This window comes from Anomalospiza imberbis, chromosome W (genome assembly GCF_031753505.1).
Source record: "Anomalospiza imberbis isolate Cuckoo-Finch-1a 21T00152 chromosome W, ASM3175350v1, whole genome shotgun sequence".
NCBI classification, from domain to species: Eukaryota; Metazoa; Chordata; class Aves; order Passeriformes; family Viduidae; genus Anomalospiza; species Anomalospiza imberbis.
In genome coordinates, this window is record NC_089720.1 from 7,287,183 (window position 1) to 7,311,327 (window position 24,145).

Here is a 24,145-nt window from a genome sequence, read left to right on the forward strand (position 1 = left end):
AACCCTTCTCTCCCTATCCTCCTCTTCCACCATCACCTGACCCCTCTTCCCCTAGAGATGATCTAAATTTAACTGTGATACAAAGAAGGGGGGAGGATGAAAGTGAAGGAGATAGCGATAATGGAAATGAAAGTGAATCTGGGATACTGGTATCTCGCGGCTGCTCTTTACTTTTGTCTGCCCCGATCAGCTCCCGAATGCCCGGCTTGGGTGTCTCAGCTTTTCGTCGGGGCCGGGGCTCGCCGCAGGTTCCGGGCGCTTTTGCTGTCGCGCTCCGGGGTGGGCTGTTGGCCGCGCTTTGCCGTCGGCACGAGGGAAGAAACAAAGAGGCAGGGAATTCGTCCAAATCCGTCCGCGTGGCGGCTGGATGCTTTATTGGCTGCGAGAGCTGCGATGGAAAGGCTGCAGACGCTCCCAGCTTCGCACGGACTCAAATGGCCTCGAGCATGCCGAGGAGTGGGATCAAATAGGGAAGGGACAGGGCGGACGGGGAGCCCTCCCGCCCAATGGGTACAGACATCGCGGTGATGACGTGTATTACAGCGACCAATGGGAACACGGCAGGGGTGGACACGAGACTTTGGGGTGAGTGGGACCGCGAGAACGGGGAGACGGGCACGGAAACCACAGGAGTAGGGAAAAACTCGGGGGATGCACGAGGGTACAGAGAACTGGAAAACTAACAAAGAAAAAACCCATAATGTGAGCCCAAACCTGGGATGCAACAATTCCCCGCTTTAAAAAATTTAAAAAAGACAGTTGTTTCTGTTTGGATTCTTGCGCAGTGGCCTCTTCTCTTAGCTTTTTCTGCTGCTGTGACTGCTTTGTAGATGGAAAGGGCTTGGGGATGGTACTGGAGCTGCTTTTTCCCTGGGTGTTTGGGGATAGGGGAACTGGGACAACAACTTTATTATAAACACGACTTGGAGACATACATCGTCTGAGGTAGATGTGGGAAAAGTGCTTTTTAGGGAGATGTTGAGTCTCTCCCTTTTCTGCGGCGCCTGCAATTGGATGCAACCCCTTGGTTGGTGGGATCATCAGTTGCATCCACTGGCACTGTATCGCTCTGACTCACTGACTGTCCTGGTGTGTAAGGTTTGACGTGCCTCCTGGGGATCCACTTGACTCCTGAGGGCGTGGATACGCAGGCATATCCCCGTCCCCAAGTCAAGAGTGGGAATGGACCCTGGATTTCTTAAGAGTCTGGATCCCTCACTAATACTGGAGGCCTCTCCTCTGGCTGGAGCTCCTGATGTTGTTTGAAATGTCTCAGGGCTGGCGGTTCTTGCCTGTCAAAAGAGCAGTTTAGGAAATTGATAGTAAACAAGGCCTTGCAGAGCCTCTCGTGCGGTGACAGCACTCGCACATCTCCCCGCTGCTTCTGGAAGACTTGTTTCAGCGTCTGGTGAGTCCTCTCTATTATGGCCTGGCCGGTGGGGGAGTGAGGAATCCCGGTATTATGCTGGATCCCCCATTCCTGCAGGAAGTTACTGAGCACCCTGGAAGTATATCCTGGACCATTATCAGTTTTTATTGTGGCTGGGACCCCCAAAGTAGCAAAGGCGTGTATGAGGTGTTTTTTCATGTCTGTGGCTCCTTCCCCTATGTGGGCTGAGGCAAAAACTGCTCCCGAGAAGGTGTCCACGGTTACATGGGCATTCTTGAGTTTCCCAAATTCGGGGACTTTGGTGACGTCCATCTGCCATACCTCACAACTGCGGAGACCTCTGGGATTCACACCTACTCCCAGTGTTGGTAGAGCTGCCTCCTGACAGTTGGGGCATGAGGCTACAATTTCCCTGGCTTGGTCACGCCGCAGATGGAACTGGCGTACCAGACCTGGGGCATTTTGATGGAACTGCTGATGGCTGAGCCTGGCCTGCTCGACTATGTTTGGCTGGCCTCCCAGCTGTACTGGGGCTGCCAAGGCGTCTGCTCTGCAGTTCCCTTCGGCAATAAAGCCTGGGAGATCCGTGTGTGATCTCACATGTACCACATAAAAGGGATGCTCATGGTTAGAAACCAGGTGTACTAATTCTGTGGGCAACCTGAAGATGACTTGATTTGGGACCTCTTTTACAATTGCATGTTCAGCTCTAGACACTGCTCCTGCCACATATGCCGAATCTGTGACTAGATTAAAAGGTTGATTGAATATTTTTAAAAGCCCTCACGACAGCATCCAACTCAGCTACTTGTGGGGAACCTTCCACTACTTTAACGTCTGATTCCCACAACTGAGTCGCTGGGTCTTTCCAAGTCACTACTGACTTGTGGGACTTCCCTGACCCACCTGTGAACACTGTCAGTGCTTTGAGTGGCTTTTTACTTTGCAATTCTTTTGGCAACAATTTGAATTCTGTATTGAACAGATGATGGCCAGGATGCCCAATTTGAATTTGGCCTGAGAAGCTGTCTAGAGCAAACTGCAAATTTTCATTTTGTCTGAGAAGGTGTTCAAAGGTCTCCTTGGTCATTTTCCCCGTGGATGTTTTGATGGGGAGGTGGATACATGTGAAGTCACAACCCACTAGTACTTGCAGACGAGCCCTGGCCCGTATTATGAGCTGCGCCATCAGCTCTTGTGGCTTGGTGATACTTTTGGACTGTCTGTGGCCAAGGAACACCCACTCTATTATCAAGAGGGGGTCCTGTTGGCCCTTGTCCCACTGGAATATTATACCGTATAAATGGGGTAACTCACCTAAGATGATGAAGCGGAAAGGCAGCCCTGGTTGGCAGCGATGGGCTTGCCTACTCGCGATGGTGGTTTGGACCTTTTCGAGTGCGGCTCTGGCCTCCCGGGTCAGGACTCTTGGGGAACTTAAACCCTCATCCCCCTCCCTTTCTGCTAACAAGTCAAAAAGAGGGGATAGTTCTCTCGTGGTGAGTCCCAGCCATGGCCTGATCCAATTTAGCGATCCGCACAAGCGCTGGATGTCATTCAGCGTCTTGGGGTTGTTACTTATCTGAATTTGTTGAGGCCTAATCATTCGGTTATTAATTTCTAGGCCCAGGTACTTCCAGGGTGGCAGTAACTGTACCTTCTCTTTTTGTAGTTCAAATCCGGCCACCAACAAGGCCCTAACAGTGTCCTCCAGAGCTGCTTGTAGGACCTCGCTGTCAGGGGCACAAATCAGCACGTCATCCATGTAATGATAGAAAATACAGGATGTCCACTTGGCACGCATTGGGGACAGAACCCTGGCGACATACCACTGGCATATAGTGGGGGAACATTTTAGCCCCTGAGGTAGTACTATCCAGTGGTAACGCTTCATAGGGGCTTCCCTGTTGATGGAGGGTACAGAGAAGGCAAAACGGGGAGCATCATCCGGATGGAGCGGGATTTGAAAGAAGCAATCTTTAATGTCAATTACAGCTAAATTATAATTTTGGGGTAGCATAGATGGAGATGGCATACCCGGTTGGAGAGAGCCCAGATTTTCTATGGCTTCATTAATTTTCCTTAGGTCATGGAGGAGTCACCACCTGTCCTTCCCTGTTTTTTTTAATTACAAACACTGGAGAGTTCCAGGGGCTGTTGGTTTCGACTATATGTCCCTTTGCCAATTCCTCCTCCACTAGTTTTGTGAGCGCCTGTAGTTTTTGTTTACTTAGCGGCCACTGCTCCACCCAGACAGGCTTATCTGTGAGCCATGTTAATTTCTGTGTGGGGGGCTCTTCAGTGGCCGCACCTAAAAATGTTGGGGGGCCGGAAATTCCAATTTGGCTCCCCACTGGGACATGGCGTCTCTCCCCCATAGTGTAAATTTACAATCGATCACGAACGGACGTACTGAGGCTAGCAGTCCGTTCGGACCCTTAATTTGGATAATATTTTTTGATTGCTTTGCTGGCTGGGGCCCGCCTAGTCCTAAGACTGGCGTGGCCACGCTTTGCAGCTCCCAGTGTGACGGCCACTTATGTGGTGGGATGACCGTCACGTCTGCCCCTGTGTCCAACATCCCCTGAAGGTATGCAGAATGCCCCTCGCACTTGAGTTTACACCATACGAGGGGTTTTTCCTCTCCCAACTTCCCAGCATAAAAGACTGAGAGTTCCAGGTCATTACACAGAGCACGAGGAATAGGAATTGCCTGTGCAATAACCTGGCCCTTAGGCAGGAAGAGGAGGGGATGGACACAGCGTGCCACGAGATAAAAGAGCCTCAGATTAAGGGTGGAAATTACCGGAGGAACCTCTATCTCCAGTGGGGTGCTTTTTGTGTCTCCAACCACGAGGTACCTGCAGTTCAGAAGGTCCTCCTTCCTCCTGGTTTCACAGCGGCAGATGTGTGATAGAAGCTCTGCATCTGCTATGAAGAAATGCCAGTCCTGGGAACGAAAGTGGACAGAATTGGTGAGTCGGAGCCGATAAGGCTCCCCAATGTCAGTAGTTGAGAGGCAGCCGCTTACAGATGGGACTAGATGGTGTATCGCGGCTCCTCTCGCGGCACCACGACTTGCCTCATTTTTATCAGCACGCGAGGCAAGCGCGCGTTCCTTTCCTAGTTTTTTGGGATTGTGGGGTTCCCGTCCCTCCTCCCTCCTCTCGCAGCCGCGGGTGGTATAGTCCTTAGAAGTGGGCAGCGATCCTGAAAATGTCCCTCCTGATGGCAGTGGAAGCACCGGCGTGTGGATGGAAGTCGCTTCAGAGCTGAGTTCCTTGGAGGAGCAACAACAGATGCGACCAGCTTGTCTTTAGGTCTCTTTGGGGCCTCCTCCTCTATCAGGTGTGATTTCAGGGTGCAGTCCTCGATGATCTGGTCGAGGGTCGGTGCTGGTGAGGCCGGCAGCGACAGGATGATCCTTTTGCACATGGTGTTTGCGTTCATGTGCACCACTTCTAGGACTAGCCCGTCTCGGTGTTCAGGTCTCTCCACCCGTCTCTCGACTGCTGCCCGGACCTGGTCTACGAAATCTACAAAAGGCTCTGCGACACCTTGTTTAATCGCTGTATAGGGAACCATCTGGTCCTTGGTGGGCATGCCCAGGAACGCACGCTCTGCTGCACCCCTGGACATGTCCAGCACGGCCGTTGGAATTCCCCGAGCTTGAAGTTGCCCTTCACTCCATTCTCCTTCACCCACAAGATGGTCCAAAGTGATCGGTTCTTCCGCGAAATCCAGGCTGTAAGGCCCTTCTAGGATTTCGGGAAGCAGGTCTGCTGCCAGTTTCTTCCACCTCCTCTCCCACAGGCTGTATTCTGATGGGAGAAGCAGGCAGCTAAACAGACACTTAAGGTCTGCTGGCACAACGGTTCTAGACGTTAAAGTCGCTTTTAAAATGCCTTTAAAAAAGGGGCTTTTTTGTCCAAAATCACGTGATGTTTTGCAGACCTCTTTTATGGATTCATAGGGAAGGGGTGTCCATGTAGGGTTTTCCCCTCCCCTGGCCTAGGAGGCTGGAGTGCGGAGCGACCGCTCGACTTCATAGATTGGGCCCCGTCCCCTCCCCTCTCCCCTACTCCCCCCTCCCCCTCTGGGTATCCGAGGAGCGGGAGGACGTGGGGGCGGTGTACAGGGCGGACAGGGCGGGGAGAATCTTCTCCCTGGGACAGCGGGGCGGAGGTGACAGAGCCCTCCCTGTTGGGGGAGGGTGGGGCTGATGTTGCGGCAGGCAGGACATGGAAGAAGGGAATGCCCACCCGAGGGGGAACAGGGGGAGGGGTGGCAACCCGATGCCTGTAGTGGGCGGTGCCCACACCCACAGGGAAGCAGGAGGGGGTGGGGTCAAAGGTGGGGATACAGGGAACAAAGGGGACAAAGAGATTATGGGAAGAAGAAACCCCTCCACGTGGCCGCCCTCAATCTTGGGAAGACAGAGGCCCTAGCCACGTGGCTGCGGCTTCCTCAGGGGGACAAAGAAAGGGATTCAGGGGAGCAGAGCAGCGCGGGGTAGCGCCAGAACTAGGATTTCTAACTGGGAAAAAGTGATTGGAAAAGGGGTTTGGGATTAGTTCCTCAGCAGAGTAGCTAATTCCACCAAGGCGGGGGTGCCGGGATGGCTCGGGGGAGCCAGGAGCACGGTCCACGTCTGTGGAGGTGCCCTGCGCCTCAGAGCGGTGGAGTACTCCCCTCTGCCTACCCGGTTTAGGGGAAAAAGGGGTAGGAGAGGATGGGGAAATGGATTCAGGGGAAACAACAGTTTTGCCCGATGGCTCTTTCCTTTCCTCGGCCGCTTCTTGCGCGGACCCCCCTTTTACAACCTCCGAGATTAGCAAATGGAGCTTTGGGAAGCAATCTTTCACAGAGGGATCCCTGTCCATTCCCTCTGCTAACCTGGCTCCTACTTGCTCCCAGAACTCTGTTCTTTGAGCATCCTCCGCGGTTACACGTGGAAAGGAAAAGCAGAGCCATCGTACAAACTGCTTGACTGAATTTTTGGGGTAGGGATGTTTTACTGATAAAATCCCCTTAATTTGGGTATAGAATTCCCTTTGTTGGGTAGATAGCGTGGTCCCCATGCTATTTCTACCCACAGCCTCACCCCTGGTGCAGAAAAGGCAAAAGAAAAAAAGCAAAAAACGCGAAAGACCCCGGCGGCCCGCCGCACACGCTGCGCGCTGCGTGATCCGTACCCCCGGAAACGCGGCAGAGCCCACGCACGTGAAGTATCAGCCGGGTACCCCCCGCGGCTAATCACTCACCAAACCGGAATTTTCGCAAATAAAAGCTGCTACCAGGGTATTCTTTCCCAGGAAGCGTCCTTTCTTCGGCTTTCCATAATGGTGAATGGTTGCGCTTCCAGTCCCACGCGGGAAAACACAGCGTGTTTTCCTGTGGGTGGCGGAGACGTCACTGACTTACTTCGGGGGGGGCACTTGCTCCCGTTTTCAGTCCAGCACGGAGCACTTTTCCGTCGTGGGCCGTGACCCTGTGGTGGCGGCGGCGGTTTTCCGCGCGAATCGCGCTCGATCGTCTCGGCAGCGGCGCTCGCTGGTCGGCGACGCGGCTTCGCGGTGGCGGCGCTCTCTCTGCGCGGCTCCCAGGTGCTCTGTGGTGACTCTCTGCCTGTTCCGCAGCCTTGCGCTGGCCGTGACCCGGACTTTGGGCGCCACTCGATGCTGCTCTTTACTTTTGTCTGCCCCGATCAGCTCCCGAATGCCCGGCTTGGGTGTCTCAGCTTTTCGTCGGGGCCGGGGCTCGCCGCAGTTTCCGGGCGCTTTTGCTGTCGCGCTCTGGGGTGGGCTGTTGGCCGCGCTTTGCTGTCGGCGCGAGGGAAGAAACAAAGAGGCAGGGAATTCGTCCAAATCCGTCCGCGTGGCGGCTGGATGCTTTATTGGCTGCGAGAGCTGCGATGGAAAGGCTGCAGACGCTCCCAGCTTCACACGGACTCAAATGGCCTCGAGCATGCCGAGGAGTGGGATCAAATAGGGAAGGGACAGGGCGGACGGGGAGCCCTCCCGCCCAATGGGTACAGACATCGCGGTGATGACGTGTATTACAGCGACCAATGGGAACACGGCAGGGGCGGACACGAGACTTTGGGGTGAGTGGGACCGCGAGAACGGGGAGACGGGCACGGAAACCACAGGAGTAGGGAAAAACTCGGGGGATGCACGAGGGTTCAGAGAACTGGAAAACTAACAAAGAAAAAACCCATAATGTGAACCCAAACCTGGGATGCAACAGTATCTCATAGGACTCGGAGTCAGTCAAAGCCCGCCCCGGTTTTGGCCAGAAAAGATGTGGGTAGACAGAAGCGGACTGTGATTGCCCCCTTACGAAAGGGAATAAGAGCGGAGGGGCCGGTGTTTATAAAAGTATCTTTTTCGCCTGCAGATTTAGTAATTTGGAAACAATCGGCTGGAACTTACAGGGAAAATCCTGATAAAGTGGCAAGGGTGGTAAAAAATGATTATGAAAACTCAGAATCCAGATTGGGATGATATACAAGTAATATTAGATACCGTAAAGGATTCTACAGAGAAAGAGATGGTACTTAAAGCAGCCAAGGAAAGGGCAAGGGAGGATATCAGAAATAGGCTTGTAATGGGAACTCTAGATGATAATTTTCCAACCGAGGATCCAGGGTGGGATCCTAATGCACCTGGGCATATGCGGAGGCTGAAGAAATATCAAGAGTGGGTCCAGATAGGGGTTCAGAATGCTGTGCCTAAGACTATAAATTGGTCTAAATTGTATGAGATAAGGCAGGAGAAGAAAGAATCCCCTACTGCGTATTTAGAAAGGCTTAAGGAAGCAGCGAGAAAATACACAGATCTCCAAATAGATGCACCACAAGCGAAGATTCAGCTCGCGCTCATTTTCCTGGGGCAGTCACAGGATGATATTAGGAGGAAATGACAAAAACTAGAAGGGGAGGAATTAAGAAATCTGGATAAATTGCTCGAAGTAGCCTGGAAAGTATACAATAACAGGGGAAAAGAGACCAGTAAAAGGCAACAGCAAAATCTCCTGGCATTAATACAAGGGAAAGGAAACCCAGTTATCAGAGGGAGGGGTAGGGGTGGCCGTGGACTGGGGAGGGGAGGTGGGCTTGGCAGGCGACATGGGGGAACTGTTGTGCCAAGATTGGGATTTAACCAGTGTGCTTATTGCAAACAAGAAGGTCACTGGAAGAACGAGTGCCTGAACCGCTTTTACCAGGCCAACCAGCCAAGCCAGGACCAGGATATTTCAAAATTAATGATGCTGGGGGAATACAGTAGCTGACTAGAAACGGGATATACGAAGGAACCTTTAGTGACCAAACAGCTAGGTGATAGAGCAGTAAAATTCCTGGTGGATACAGGGGCCATGTATTCTGTACTAAATGATTTGCAAGGACAAATTGGGGACAAACAAACAACAATAGTTGGGGCCACAGGGAAGGAGGAGAATTAGCCATTCCTACAACCCCTAGATTTGTGTTTTTGAAATAAAGTCTTAACACATGAATTCTTATATATGCCTGAGTGTCCAATTTCCCTTTTAGGGAGAGATTTATTGGCAAAACTTGATGCAGTAATAACCTTTGAGAATGGGGAGCTTTTGATGAAAATACCGGAATCAAAGACGGGACAAATTTTAATGATTAAAGAAAAACCAGTTCCCTCTATTCCTAGGGAAGTAGAAGATGCAGTAATTCCTTCAGTATGGGAAACAGATATACCTGGAAAATCTAAATTAGCACAACCAATACATGTTGAATTAAAGGAAGGGGAAAAAGCAGTACAGATCAAACAGTATCCTATAAAACCAGAAGCACGGCAGGGAATAGTAAAAATTATTGATAAATTCTTGAAATACCAAATTTTAGAAGAATGTGAATCAGAATATAATACACCTATATTTCCAGTGAGGAAGCCCAGTGGTGAGTATAGACTAGTGCAGGATTTGAGAGTAATAAATGAAATAACTAAGGACATTTATCCAGTGGTTGCCAATCCCTACACATTGTTAACATCCGTGAAAGAGATATATCAATGGTTTACAGTAATTGATCTAAAAGATGCCTTTTTCTGCATACCCCTTGACAAAGAAAGTAGGAACCTGTTTGCCTTTGAGTGGGAAAATCCAGGGAACGGAAGAAAAACCCAGCTCACCTGGACACGGCTCCCACAAGGATTCAAGAACAGTCTGACCCTATTTGGAAACCAACTGGCGAAGGAGCTGGAGATCTGGACTGCAAATGGGCAAGTACCGAGAGAACAATACCTGCTGCTACAGTATGTTGATGATATACTGATAGCCACAGAGGAAAAAGCAACCTGCATAAAGGTAACAGTCGAGATTTTGAATTCACTGGGAATGGGAGGATATAAGGTGTCTAAAGAAAAAGCACAAATTGCCCAACAGACTGTGATTTACCTGGGATGTGAAATCTCACAAGGGCAGCGAAAACTGGGTACTAACCGTATTCAAGCTATTTGTGCCATTCCAGAGCCCCAGAATCTACATGAGCTGCGAGTCTTCCTTGGGATGACAGGGTGGTGCCGCCTGTGGATCATGGACTATGGACTAATTGCAAAACCCCTGTATGAGGCCCAGAAGACGCAGCCATTTACCTGGGGCAAACCACAGAAGGAGGCTTTCCTCAAACTAAAGGAGGCCTTGACAACTGCTCTTGCATTGGGGTTGCCTGATTTGTCTAAAGATTTTCAGCTGTTTGTACATGAAAGGCTGTGCCTGGCATTGGGAGTCCTAACCCAACGTTTGGGAAGCTGGAAAAGGCCGGTGGGCTACTTTTCCAAACAACTTGATAACATCAGTGCCGGGTGGCCTTCATGTCTGCGGGCAGTTGCAGCCACTGTGATCCTGATACAAGAAACCAGGAAGCTCACCATGGGAAGGCACATAGATGTCTACGTACCGCACATGGTAACCACTGTTTTGGAGCAGAAGGGGGGCCATTGTCTATCCCCGAGCTGAATGATGAAATTCCAGGTAATCTTAACGGAGCAAGATGATGTAACATTAAAAACAACTAACCTTTTGAACCCAGCCTTGTTCCTAGGTACAACATCTGAAGAAAGCCCATTGGAACACAATTGCATGGAAGTAATAGAACACACCTGTGCGGCTAGAGCAGATCTGAAAGATGTCCCCCTAGAACAGCCAGACTGGGAGTTGTTCACTGATGGAAGCAGTTTCATGGAGAACGGAATCAGGTATGCTGGATATGCGGTAACAACAATCAGTACCGTGGTAGAGGCAAGAGCATTACCACCAAATACATCCGCCCAGAAGGCAGAACTGGTTGCTTTAACCAGAGCACTAGGCTTAAGTGAAGGGAAAAAGGTAAACATATGGACTGATTCAAAATATGCTTTCGGAGTGGTGCATGTGCACGGGGCCCTATGGAAAGAACGGGGCCTGCTTTCGTCTCAAAGGATGCACATTAAACATCAAGATGCAGTTCTTCAGCTGATAAGAGCAGTACAAAAACCTGAACAAGTGGCAATTATGCACTGTAAAGCGCATCAATCAGGAAGCTCCAAAATTTGCGAGGGAAATCGAAAGGCAGACTGGACAGCCCGACAGGTTGCTCGAAAGGTGCAAACAGCAATGGCATTGGTACCTTTAAAACTTAATGTATCACAATTCAATTTACCTCCACAGCCAAAATATTCAGCAGAAGATGAGAAATTGCGACATTTGCTGAATGCATGGAAGAATCCAGAGGGGTGGTATGTAACTGCACACGGACAGATAGTGGTACCCCTGTTGGTAATGAGAGGGGTTCTACAAATTAAACATAATGAATGTCATTGGGGTGCAGAGGCATTGGTAAAGTTTCTAAAACACAATTTGGTCTCAGTACGAATGTTAACAATGGCAAAATCAATAATGTCACAATGTGAGATCTGCTTGAAAAACAACCCAGTGGCTAGACGACAGGCACAACTAGGAAGGGTTTGGGTAGGGATAGAACCAGGAGATTATTGGCAGGTAGATTTTGTAGAATTGCCAAGAACTCGAGGATACGAGTATCTGTTAGTAGGGGTTGACACATTTTCTGGATGGCCAGAAGGCCTTCCCTGTCACACAAACCAAGCAAAAGAAACAGTTAAGTGGTTACTACAAGAAATCATTCCCAGATTCGGGGTGCCTCTAGGGATATCATCAGATAGGGGACCCCATTTCATAGCCACGGTGGTAAAAGAAGTAAGTAGCTTGCTGGGAATAACTTGGGACCTCCATACACCATGGAGACCCCAGTCAAGTGGACAGGTAGAAAGGATGAATCAGACACTAAAAAGGCAAATCAGTAAAATATGTCAAGAAGCCAAACTGCAGTGGCCACAGGCTTTACCAATAGCATTGCTGAGAATTCGGATAAAGCCTAGGAGTGGGATGTCAGTCAGTCCTTATGAGATATTGTATGGGAAACCATATGAATCTCCTGGGCCCAATCCAAATGTACATGTCATGGGAATACAGGAAGTATATAACTATGTTCTGTCTCTCGGGAAAACTTTAGCACGGCTTCAGAGCATCCTCGTGTGGAATAGGCTGTTGACTCTGGAGAATCCAGTTCATTACATACATCCAGGAGACGAGGTGTACATTAAAAATTGGAATGAAGAACCATTAAAAGAGAAGTGGACTGGACCCCATCAGGTACTATTGACCACCTTTATAGCAGTCCAAGTAGCTGGAGTGGACCCCTGGATACACTACACTCGAGTGAAGAAAGCCCATCCCGGACTGCGGACTGTGTAAAGTGGGACCAACAGAGCTGCAGATAAGATGTGTTTAATTGTTTCAAGAGTGTTACCAGTAATTGTACCAATGCTCATTTCATGGCCTTTGGGATGTGGAATGCAAAAAGATCAATTAACCACTCTTCATTCTAGAATAAGGAGGGAGGTACAGGCAGAAACACAGGTGATAAAGGTTTCCAATGCAATTCAGGCTGAGAATGTAATGATTGGATTAATTAAAGATTTTGCCAAAATGCAGAACACTAGCAAAATAACTGCCTGTCTGCCAATACCAAAGGCAGCGGGAGACCCAATAAATTGGGGAATCATAACAACAAAACTGCCTGAAATACAAAAAAACAAAACAATTACATGTAAACAGGTACCAGAATCAAGACAGGTAATCAAAGTAACCTGGAAAGTAATAGGACAATGGTTGCATCCTTTGAGTCAACAAGACTGTCTTCACAATAATGGCATGATAGGATATCCTATAGGATGGTCGGGGGGCATACCAAATAAATGGCAATGCTACTTACCACATTATAAAAAGATTACAGAAAATGTTACAAAAACCACTCTGGTGTGGAAGTGTGAGGCAAAAGATCACAAAGATCAAATAGAGGCTTGGGACAGTGCATGGTCTCTGAGTATACTTCAAAAATTCCAGTACATGGCAACCACCCCTTGGTGCATTAAATGGGAAGGTTCAGAAAATGATACAGATCCAGCAGCAACAAACACTGCCACTAGCAATAGAATAAAGGCAGACAAAGTAAGTTGGTGGGCATGTAATAAAACTTATGATTGCACTTCGGATGATGTAGAGATAAAACAAATGCCACCACTGGTAGTAGCCTTGCAAATTGGTTGTGCCTGCCGAGGTATCAAACACAAGCAGGGTAAAATGAATTACAAAATACTTGTAGGATGTACCAAAAGTACAATCCAAAGTCCAGGACAATTTGTATGGGCAACAAGTAATGGTACCTGGACAACCCATCTACCTGTAGATGGGAAAGTAAAAGAAATCACTTTAGGCATCCCTACTTTATGTCCAATTTGGAAAAAGCCCCCATTTAAGGGAAAACATGAACTTCTGCAGATAAGAACAAGACGAGAAGTCCCAGATAATGAAAATCAAGATGACATTTGGCAAGAACCCTCTAGTGGAGTGAAATTTGGGTGGGCCCTAGAGTCTTTGCTTGGTCCTACAGCAAACTATCAGAATAAAGAAATGTTGTACAAACTTACAGGTCAGGTAGATAGACTGGCAAGAGTCACTAGGGAAGGATTTAAAGAACTAAACGTACAATTACAAGTCACCACAAAAATTACTTTGTGATGCAGGGACCAAAAATAAAAAGGTGAGCTGGACAGGAACAAACGCAGATCCAAACCAATATGGTTAATCCGACGTTCTCCCTTTATTGTTTACAGACAGTAGTTTTTATACACTTCCAGATAGTTTACAATCGTGAGCACACTCTCATTGGCAAGCAAACATTGTTTGTTCCTGTCTTAAGGTGGCTAAAGTTTCACACTGCAGACCTATACTAATTCACACCTAGATAGCTCAGTACTTTCTGTTATACCTTAACATAATTTCTGACTGCGCCACAAACTTATTCTTAACTGTGCCACAGGCTTCAAGGCCTCACCGAGGCCCACATCTGAGGCCTAGGCGGGGTAGCTCAACCTTCACTTTAAACATATAAATCACACACATCTAGATCGTGACCCATTTCTCTCTGAAATTCCTCTACAGTTCCCCTTTTTTCCTTTTGAGCTACCCAGATGTATTTGAAGGCGTGGCTAGTCACCTTTCGTACACATTGTAATATGCACGGTATAAAAATTAAAATAAGTATAATAGTAATAAAAATTACAATACCAAAACAAACTAATTCTATGAACCACCCAGTGAAACCTAAAGAATTGAGCCAGTCAGTAAACAGAGAGGTTACAACAATTTTCTTCATATTGTCTCTCAGTTGTGTTAATTGTCTATAGATTGATTGAGAGTGGTCAGACAAATTCATGCAGCACATGCCTTCAAATTCTTCACACCCATGTCCTTGTGCTAAAAGAAGGAAATCAATGGCAGCTCTGTTTTGCAGAACTGCATGACAAACGTCATTCACGTCAGTGGCAAGATCACTTAAACTGTTAGATGTGGTATTAATTTGCTCTGAGGTCCAGCAGGCCAGGGATCTCAATTGTGTGAGAGCTTGCGCTGACGCAACCCCGGGGGCAAAAATTGAAGATATTACTACAGAGGCCTGCCCCCACAGTGATATGTGGTCATTACAATGGGGTTCTAGTTGGAGAGGACTTCGTTTGGTTCGTCGAGGCTTCTGGGGCACACCTATAACTTGATGAATGGTGGGAGCAAACAGAGTTAATTTACCAAGGTAACATGGGCCTCCCAATAGCTTTGTGAGGCACTGCAGACCAGGCTCGATCCCCACAAATGAGGAAAGTTCCTGGTGCTAGTTTTCTTGCCACCCCTTTCGATGGCATTATGGATTGTATCTGATTATTACAATATTCTGAATAATTATAATAGAATTGGGATCTGGGAGACAGCCAAGTGTTGCCATCATGTGGCTGATGTTCATTTGGTTTTGGTTTCATGGCATGAGGCCCAAATATCAAACAGTAATTTCCTGGGACAGAGCCCAAAAGATCGAATTCTTGAGGTGGGAGACTAATGAATTTAAGATTCTGCACAACTGCAGCAGCTTGTACTTCTAGAACACTTTTTGGGTCTATTTTGGCTTAGGTCCAATTTTTGAATTCTGCCATGGAACCCAGTGGAACTCCAATTAAACAAATATGAAAAGGACTAGATGGTGTGTTTAACGACAGGCAGAACAAATCCTGCCCTGTTTGATTGGCCCATGTGACTCACATGTTTTGTCTTTTATCGATATCAAGGATTCCAGATACTTTAGTTACAAAAACACTACTTAACAAAAACAATGTGAGCCACCACATATTTTTCCCCTTTGTGATTGTTCTGTTTAACATGAAAGAAACAAACTTACTTCTAAACTTAATTTTAAATACAAACTATACTTATACTAAACTTAAAATTATACTGATAATTATCTAACTTAATTTCTAATACTCTAAAAAATTAATTTTCATCAGAACTGGACTTGTCGTGGGATGTTCCAGGTAAATCGCTGTCGTCAGCATTGTTATCACGGTTGGCTGGAATCTCTGCCTGTGGACACGCATGGGTGAATTTGCTCAGTACCCAAACTGGACCAGTACCTGTTGAAACACACATATAACCTCTACCATTAAACAACACAGGACTTGGCCCTTGCCATTCACCTGTTTGCATGTCCTTGTGATACACATAAAGTCCTGGGATTGCTTGTGGTCTTCCTTCTTTCACTGCTTGGTGGTGTATTACAACTGCAGGTTCTTCTCTACCTTCTGCTAAACACAAGTAATTTAGAGTAAACAATACTTTGGACAAACGATTAGATACATCAATTTCATCATTCTGCTTTTGTTTGGCTAGATATTCTTTCAGAGTACGATTTGCTCTTTCTACAATAGCTTGACCTGTAGAGGAGTGGGGGATCCCTGTGGTATGTTTCACCCCCCACTTCTGCATAAATGTAGCAATTTGTTGACTGACATATGATGGGGCATTGTCAGTCTTAATTTCTACAGGTACACCCATAACTGCAAAGCAGGCAAACAAATGCCTTTTCACATGGAGAGCTTTTTCCCCTGTCTGTGCTGTTACTCAAATAAACTTTGAGTAGGTATCTACAGTGACATGGACATATTTCAGCCTACCAAACTCTGGAATATGAGTGACATCCATCTGCCACAATTCTAAAGCTTTCAGACCCTTTGGATTTGTGCCCAGTCCGAAATCAGGCCTTGAGCATCAATCAGGGGGGTCTGACATTGTCAGTACATGATTCTCACATTGAACAGGTAAAAAACAACACCCATTCAAGCAGAATTGTTGATGTACCAGGTTGGGACTCCCCCTTTTTCCTTTGCCATTGAAAAACAATGGCAAGTGTGACATCTTGAACTAGGTTGCAAAAAAATATTCTTTCTCTTTTTTTTTTTTTTCTCTTCTGAACCTCAAATCAGAGAATCAGCGCTCTTTGCTGTTCAGAGGTACAAACTTGAGGACAGTTGGCATCACTGCCATGAAGCCAAGGCAGAAATGCTTGGAGATCATCATTGGGAATTTCTTTAATGAAGCAGCTGCAGTAATGTGTCTTTGCTGTTACATGGTGTCTTGAACGGCTGCGATGAATGCTGCAGTCTGATTGCTTTGCATCCCGTGCTACTGAGAGGGAGAATCCTCCAACCGAGTCAGTCGAGCTGCGAGACTCGCAAGCCGGGCTATTTTTTTGCTGTAAAGTCTTTGTTTTCGATGCTTTATGTTGTGATCGCCTCTTGTTACGATTTTTAAAATCGGGACGGTCTGACTCTGACTCGTCTGTATCGGAGTTTGAAGGAAGTGGACAGCGTTGTGCCACCTCTATGTGACCTGACCGGGCTGTGGCGGGCCATATTTCTATAGTCTGCGTTGTGGCTTCTGCTGTCACGCCATCGCGGCTAGATTCAAAGCCGTTCCCCCCCGCGCTCGTCTCTGCCGGCAGCACCGGCGGCGGGGAGGCCCCCTCTCGCGTACGGGTCTCGGATGTCAGCACCGGCGGCGGGGTGGGCTCGCCGCGCGTGCGCGCGCCAGCGGCAGTGGCCGCGCCTCCTGGGGGGTGCCGGGGCGGTGCCGCCTCGCTCCTGTCACCGCCCTGGTCGCCCTGGTCACCACCCTCTCCAGCCGAATTCCACAGTAATTGCCCTATTTCCTGCCATTCCGTCTCGCTAAAGAGGAGTGAGGGCTTCTGTAATTTGCCCTTATCTCTCGCCCATAGGGCTAATTGCTCTAAGTCAGTGTCCTTGAGTTTTTCACCTTTCTTGGAGATGATACAAATCAGGAGTCGCAAAGCCGTGTCCCAATTCGTGTCCATTCTGACTGCCTTTCTCTATCTCGGCTCGCGGCTTACCTTCCAACCTTTGCGGGGCGCACCAAATCCCTCACACGACCCAGCAGCGACCCCGCTCCAGCCACCTTGCTCTGATTCGTCTACGTCCGCCACGGTGGGTGTAGAACCTCTGCCGCGCGGGCACCCTGTAAACTTCAGAGGCTTCCAGCGATCTCCAGTTGCAAAAAAATAAAAAAAAAAGAAACAGAAAAAAAAAAGGCAAAAACAAAACCAACTTGGAGACCTTTCACAGGAGGCTTCAGTGCTCCGAGATGCCAATCCCGTCGCTTTTAAAAGCGATTTGGGATCTGAGACCCCCCCCCCGCCGCTCCCTCCTGCAAGCGTTTTGGGGGGCCGTTCCCCGTCGCTATCACAGAAGCGACAGTCGTTATTAATTGAACGACTTTTTGGAACTCATCGGAGTCTCCTGTCCCTGTTCACAGGCGACAAGTGATGCAGGGACCAAAAATAAAAAGGTGAGCTGGACAGGAACAAACGCAGATCCAAACCAATATGGTTAATCCGACGTTCTCCCTTTATTGTTTACAGACAGTAGTTTTTATACACTTCTAGATAGTTTACAATCGTGAGCACACTCTCATTGGCAAGCAAACATTGTTTGTTCCTGTTGTTATAAACGCCAATCACTTGGTTTTTAAAATTTTAAAAGTTTAATAATAATAAAATGGTTATAAAAATAGTAATACAATTAGAGTAATGAAAATTTAGAGTTAGGACAATTACAAGACAATAAAAAGCAAAGAATTACGGACGTCCGGATGCTCTCGGGCACTTAAGCCCAATAAGCATGCCTTGTGAACAAAGGAATAATCGTTAAAAGCAGTAGCCTGGTGCATATTCATACATCTCATACATGATGCATAAATTCCTTGCAAATTAAGAACTTTTCTGGTTTTTGTCAACTTCTTCCCCTTAATCCTGGTGGTTCCATAAAGACGGAGAGAAGGTGGAAAAATGTTTGTCTTTTCCGATAAGGAGGCAGTAATTCTTTATGGGCCCCCATCATTGTCATCTCTGTGTGAAGAGTTTCTTCATTATCTCATCTCTTGCTTGAGCTAGTAAAAAAAACCCCCCACATACATAGGCTCTATTTTAACTACAAAACTACATATACCATACTATTAAAATGTTAATACAGCACTTCTAATCAATATAACATAATACATATAGTATTCAATTTAATATTTGCAAAAAGCCAATCATGAAATATGCATTTTTCACAATCCCTCCTCTTATTCTTTATAAATCATTTGGCTTGAGCAATATTTCTTATCTAATTGCATTCTTTAGACTATGTTAGTAATCAAATTAAAGATGGGATTAAACAAGGAAGAAACATCACAACAGTTGTAATCCTAATTTATTCCACTATCTATTCTTCAATACATTATCCCATCAGTTAGTTTTTAACATTGTTTTCCCACTTTTGGACCAGTATCTGGGTTATTTCTTTAATTGTAATGCCTGAGCGGCTTTGTTTGTTATCTTCTCTATGACTGCTTGGAGTCTTATGATATGATTCAGTATATAATTTGGGTTTAATACAGAGGTAGATTGCTGTGCTGATTTCACTTTTTTTTTTTTTTTTTACTAATGGCCTTTTTGCCTAATCTTGGACTGTATTCCTGAAATCAAATGTAAAACAAATCCATCTCTCTCATTTTAGACATTCAATGCCCCATCTATTACCACTTTTCCCTAAGTTCCTTGTAATTCAATATTTTTCCCCATTTTTCCTGCAGGTACTCAGTTTGGATGGGTTATGACAGTGGCTGTTGACATGGGGGTGTGTAACAAAAAAGGAACTTTGGTTTCTTTCCATGTAATATTTTTTGTAGCATTTGTGACACGATCTTGCCAGTATCTCAAAAGGTAAAAGACAACAAATGAGAGACAGAAACAGAAATAACAGAGGTCTGGTATGGCTTATACCCCCACCTCCCCTGCCTATGGAGTTGCTTCCCATAGCAGGTATGTGTGATCTTCTCGGTGGCGAGTACAGTGGTCAATCCAGGCTTGCCCTCTGTTTCCTTTGTTACTCTTTTTACTAAATATTTTTAGGCAAGTCCTTTTCAACACTCTTTAACTGAGGTTTCTTACCATTCCTCAAGTATCTTTCAGTCAACAGGCACTGATAATTCCCATCCACAAAACAAAGTTATTACCTCAGTTGCTTTGAGTTCTATCTCTGTAGGGGATAGATTCAGTACTCAATACCTATTGCAATGAGAACATAGATTTTGTGAGCTCCTATACCAATCATTCTCATAATTTGAACATTTACTTATAACCCAGTTAGCGTGTCCAGCACTGGGATGAATCAAATAAAGTATACAGTATAATACTGATGGTAATTTCCCTTCTTCCTTGTACAAGTCACAGGCTAAGGCCAGAAAGTGAGAACTCTGATTAAAATAATCTTGATCTTCCTGTTTGAAGTGGTAATGTTCCTCTCCTAAGGAGGTGTCGGAGGCGTCTGAGGACTTATTTAGGCAGTGCTTAAAACCAGTGATGTAAGCTTTGCCTTATTTCTCAGTTAGGTGTTATTTTTTGTACTTTCCTTGGTTCATTTGGGTTTTCCCAGACTATTACCACCCAGTCCCAGTCGAAAGTCAATTTGATATCACCCGGTTTAGATGCGATAGTCCATTCTTCAAGGTTCTTCACAAGTTCTTTGATTTTGCTGTCGTGAATTCACCCTCTTTCCGTGGTTCAGATTGCTGCTTTAGTGGTACCTGGAAAGGACTTCTTAATAACACAGTGTTAAAAGAAAGACAATACTGCATTAACTTTTACCATTAGTTTTCTTCAAAACTTTCTGGGTTTAACTAAAAGCTTTTTCTACAGCTGCTTCTTCTTCTTGTATCCAGCTGTTTTAATAGCTGCAGAGGCCAATTCTTCTTGTGAGCTATAAGTAGTTAAATAGAAAGACCAGGCCAATTTTAACACCACATGTATCACATCTCTTGTTTTTTACTTTTTGGGCAACATTTAACTCATTCTTCAGAACAAAAAGCCTCCTCTTCTTAACAACAAAAACCAGAAAGAGAAAAGAGTTCTTGCTTAAACAAATAAATCACTTTGTGAAAGTCAGTTATCTCTGCCTTGATCTTATCTCTAGTGGTGGTCCCTTTCTTTTATTTTATTTATTTATTTATTTTTTTAACAGTCTTGCGTTTAACTCTGTCCTTCACCTCCCTCTCTCTTTTTCTCTCCCTCTCTTTCTCTCTCTTCGCATTTTAACATCAGTCCACCTTCTAACATCAGTCCACATTCTAATGTCTCAGAGAGGTAAGTCTGCCAACCACCCCTCCCCCTTTTTTAACTTCTTTACAAATTAAATTACTTTTGTTATGTGCGTTTTGCAAGCATACAATTCATGGCACTCTCCACCAAGGCTACTAGCCACTCAGAGCTGACACAGTACTAAAACTAAAGACTTGTTTTTCTATCACAATTTTTTTCCCATTCACAAGCTCAAAAAGGTTATAAGAACAAGGTAAACAACAACTTACTTCCAAAGTGACTCTACCTGTACCAAAAAATTTAAGACAATGTTAGTTAGTGCAATGCAATTTGCAACGAAGCCAAGGTTTGATTTGGGAAGGGCATCTGAGGACACAGAGCATGAGTTTTACAAATCCATATTTTGAAGAGAGAATGGACAAAACATGAATACAGTGGGGGGAGACAGAAAGTAAGGAATTTGTCTCTGCAATACTTTCTCTTTGACTGCTAGGAAATGCTGTTCAAAGAGGCTCCTGTGGTACAAACAATAATTGGATGGAAAGAGGCACTCTTGAATTTAAGCTTTAATGTCACAATAGGAAACAACACCTGAGCACTGCAGTGGTGAAGCACCCTGCCTGCAAACTCACTAGAGGCAAGCTACTGCTGCCACGCTGCTGGGCTACCTGCAGCACAGAAGGAATCACGACTAAGCCCTCCCTGCAGGCCTGGGTAAACCACACAAAGAACCCACAACTTCTTCATAGCTGTCTAACTCATTCCAGAAATAAAACTACAGCAAGCAGAGATTCCCCCCACCATTTTTTTTTTTTTTATGTGTGTGTGTCACACACCCACAGTGATGCTGAAAGTAACAAATTAACAGCTTACATTAGAAGATACTGAAACCTTTTCTTCATCCAGCTTTGGGTGTTCCCATTTATATATGTAGCCATCTCCAATTCGAGGTTAAAAAAATGAGCCTTATTTTTCAAAAGTGCTATGCATGCACAACTCTAGCTGCTGTTCTAGGTGCACTGCAAGTAGTCAGCACTTCCAGAAACACAAACAAAACAAAAAACTAAAAAAGCAAAACACATTTGGGTACATGTAAAAGGACTGGCTGGAAGAAAAAAATGTTTCTCATTGACCTGCCAAGTAGCTGGTGTTACCTTTAGTTTAACTTTACACACTGAGAACCATGTGATTGAACAGCTTCACATCGATTCAAAATAAATTAAAAGTAGGTCTGGCTATGTCACAGCTGTAAACTAGTTTCTCAACTTTAGAGTATAGCAAGTTACAAATTTCAAGATGAAAAATCACAATGCAAATTGGAAGAAATAATTTAAACTACTTGTTTTTGCTTGCAATTTTGATCATTTCCCTTTCTTCTGGAGAAAATAGTATCTTTATTATTGACCACATTTCTTCTCAGGTATAAATGCTTGAACTTAAAAATTGGTCTAATTGTTCAGCAGTGCTTATGGGATCCTTCAAAATCCCTTTGATTTCCTCTTTAAAATTCCTGACCTCAGAAGAAGTTAAAGGAGCATTTACAAACTCAGTTCCACCCCCTCCCATCGGGACCTCTCTTAGTGGAAACAGATCCCAGTCTTTTTCTAGAGCCTTTCTCCTGTGTTGTGAGGAAGAGTCTGGAGAATGTTGTTTTCTAACTGAACTTCTCGTGTTCCTATAAGGGGCGTCCTCCAGGTGCGAGTTTCTTTGAGCTGCAGCTGCGGTTACCAGGGGAACAGAGCTCAGGGGAGCATGGGCAGGGCTCGCTGCCGGAACCGCCAAACGAGGGGGCATTTCCAGGGGATACCAGCCAGGAGCGTAGTTAATGGCGGCTGGGTTTGCTGTTCCCAGCAGAGGCAAAGCAGCAGCGGCGGTGCTCAGAGCAGCTGGCATGGTCAGAGTCGCTGGGGATGGGGCAGAGGAAACAGCCGCAGGAGGAGCTGCCAAGGATGGGACAGACGGGACGGACGGGAGCCCGCCAGGCGTGGCCGGCGGAGCGGCCACGGACCAGCCGGGCGGGATGGGGGCAGGGACCGGTTGGGCAGCCGCGAGCAGCGAGACGGGGACTGGTACAGAGGCTGCGGGCGGCGAAACAGGCACCGGGACAGGCGCCGGCACCGGGGCAGGCGGAGCTGAAGGGAGCGGCTCGCTGGGACCTGGGACAAATGCCGGGACTGGGACAGACGGAGCTGAAATAAGCGGCGAGCCAGGGCCCGGGACAAGCGGCTCGGCTGCGAGTGCTGTGGTTCCCTTTTGTTCCACTCCCTTTTCCCCTTTTTCTTCCTTTTTTCTGGTTTTCTGTCCCCCCCTTTTTTTTTTTTTTCCCCAAAATCTTATCTATTCATTCCATGCTCTTTTTTTTTCCTCACATTTTCTAACAACCTAAATACTACCTTCTTTCAACTACCCATGCAAAAAATCCTTTCTCTCACAAACCATTCAACATAATGCACCTCCCTCTAAAAAAATAAAGCTCAAAATAAACAATCTACATTACATAACTTCCACTCATTTCCATTTACTCACCTTTATCTCTTGCTCACTCTCACTCACATTCACACCCTCAAGCCTGTTCATTCATACTTCTGGACTTCACAATACTGTTACATATACTTTCATTCGTGCACACGTACTCACTTTTATTTAGCTCAAAACAAACAATCTGCATTGCATATCTTCCACTAATTTCCATTTACTCACCTTTATTTTCCACTTACTTTCGCACACACATCTACACCCTCAGGCCTGTTCATTCATACTTCTACATTTCCCTTTATTTTATTGCACAGAGGAAGGAAACGTTAGCAAACCTCTTAGACTTACACAAAGGGATTTCTGTTGCCAGAGAATCGTGAATCGTGTAAGCCCCCACCCTGACCCCTTCCACCTCCCCGAGGTTTGGCTATCCCTCTTCCCTAGAGATAGCCTCAGAGTCAGGGGTTCGGACCTTCGTACCTTGCCCGATCTGGACTCCCCACACCCCCTCCCCCCAGGGGGAATGGGTTAGACGACTACTTTACGCAGCCGCGGTGCTAAAAGGTCCTACGATACTGAGCCATCCTTGCTTTGGGGGCAGTCTCTCTGGGTTTCAGTACTGCTGGGCCTCTGGGAAGTGCCCTGAGTTACTCAATCCTGGGTGCTCTCGAAGGTTAACATCTCAACCCAGCAGACTTTTTCACTCAAGTTTTTGCAGGGTTTTGCCTAAGCTCCCACCCTCCGGGTACTTGTTGGTGCGGGACCCACCGTCGCGTACACAACAAGTAACGGTACCTTTTGTTTGCCTCCAATTCACCTTTGAGGCTGGCTGCAGTCACAACTTCCCCCTCATGCCCAGGGGAACAAGGCTAGTTTTGTGGGTTTTGCCTAAGCTCTCACCCACAGGGTACTTGTTGGTGCGGGACCCACCCTCGCGTACACAAGAAGGTACCTTTTGTTTCACCTAATAGGTGTTACTGGCCAGTGTTGGTATTCTTGGATATCCCTCAATCTAGCTGTGTTGTCCAAAGCAGAATTTTTAGGGGCCCCTCCCACACATTTTACCTTTTGAATTTTTTCCTCCAATTAGTTATGCCAAGAAAACCCTCTTTTTACCTTTTTTTCTTCTCTAATTAATTATGCCAAGAAAACCCTCTTTTTACCTTTTGTTTTACCCAATGGATTATACCAGGAACACCCTCGGCTTCTTCTCT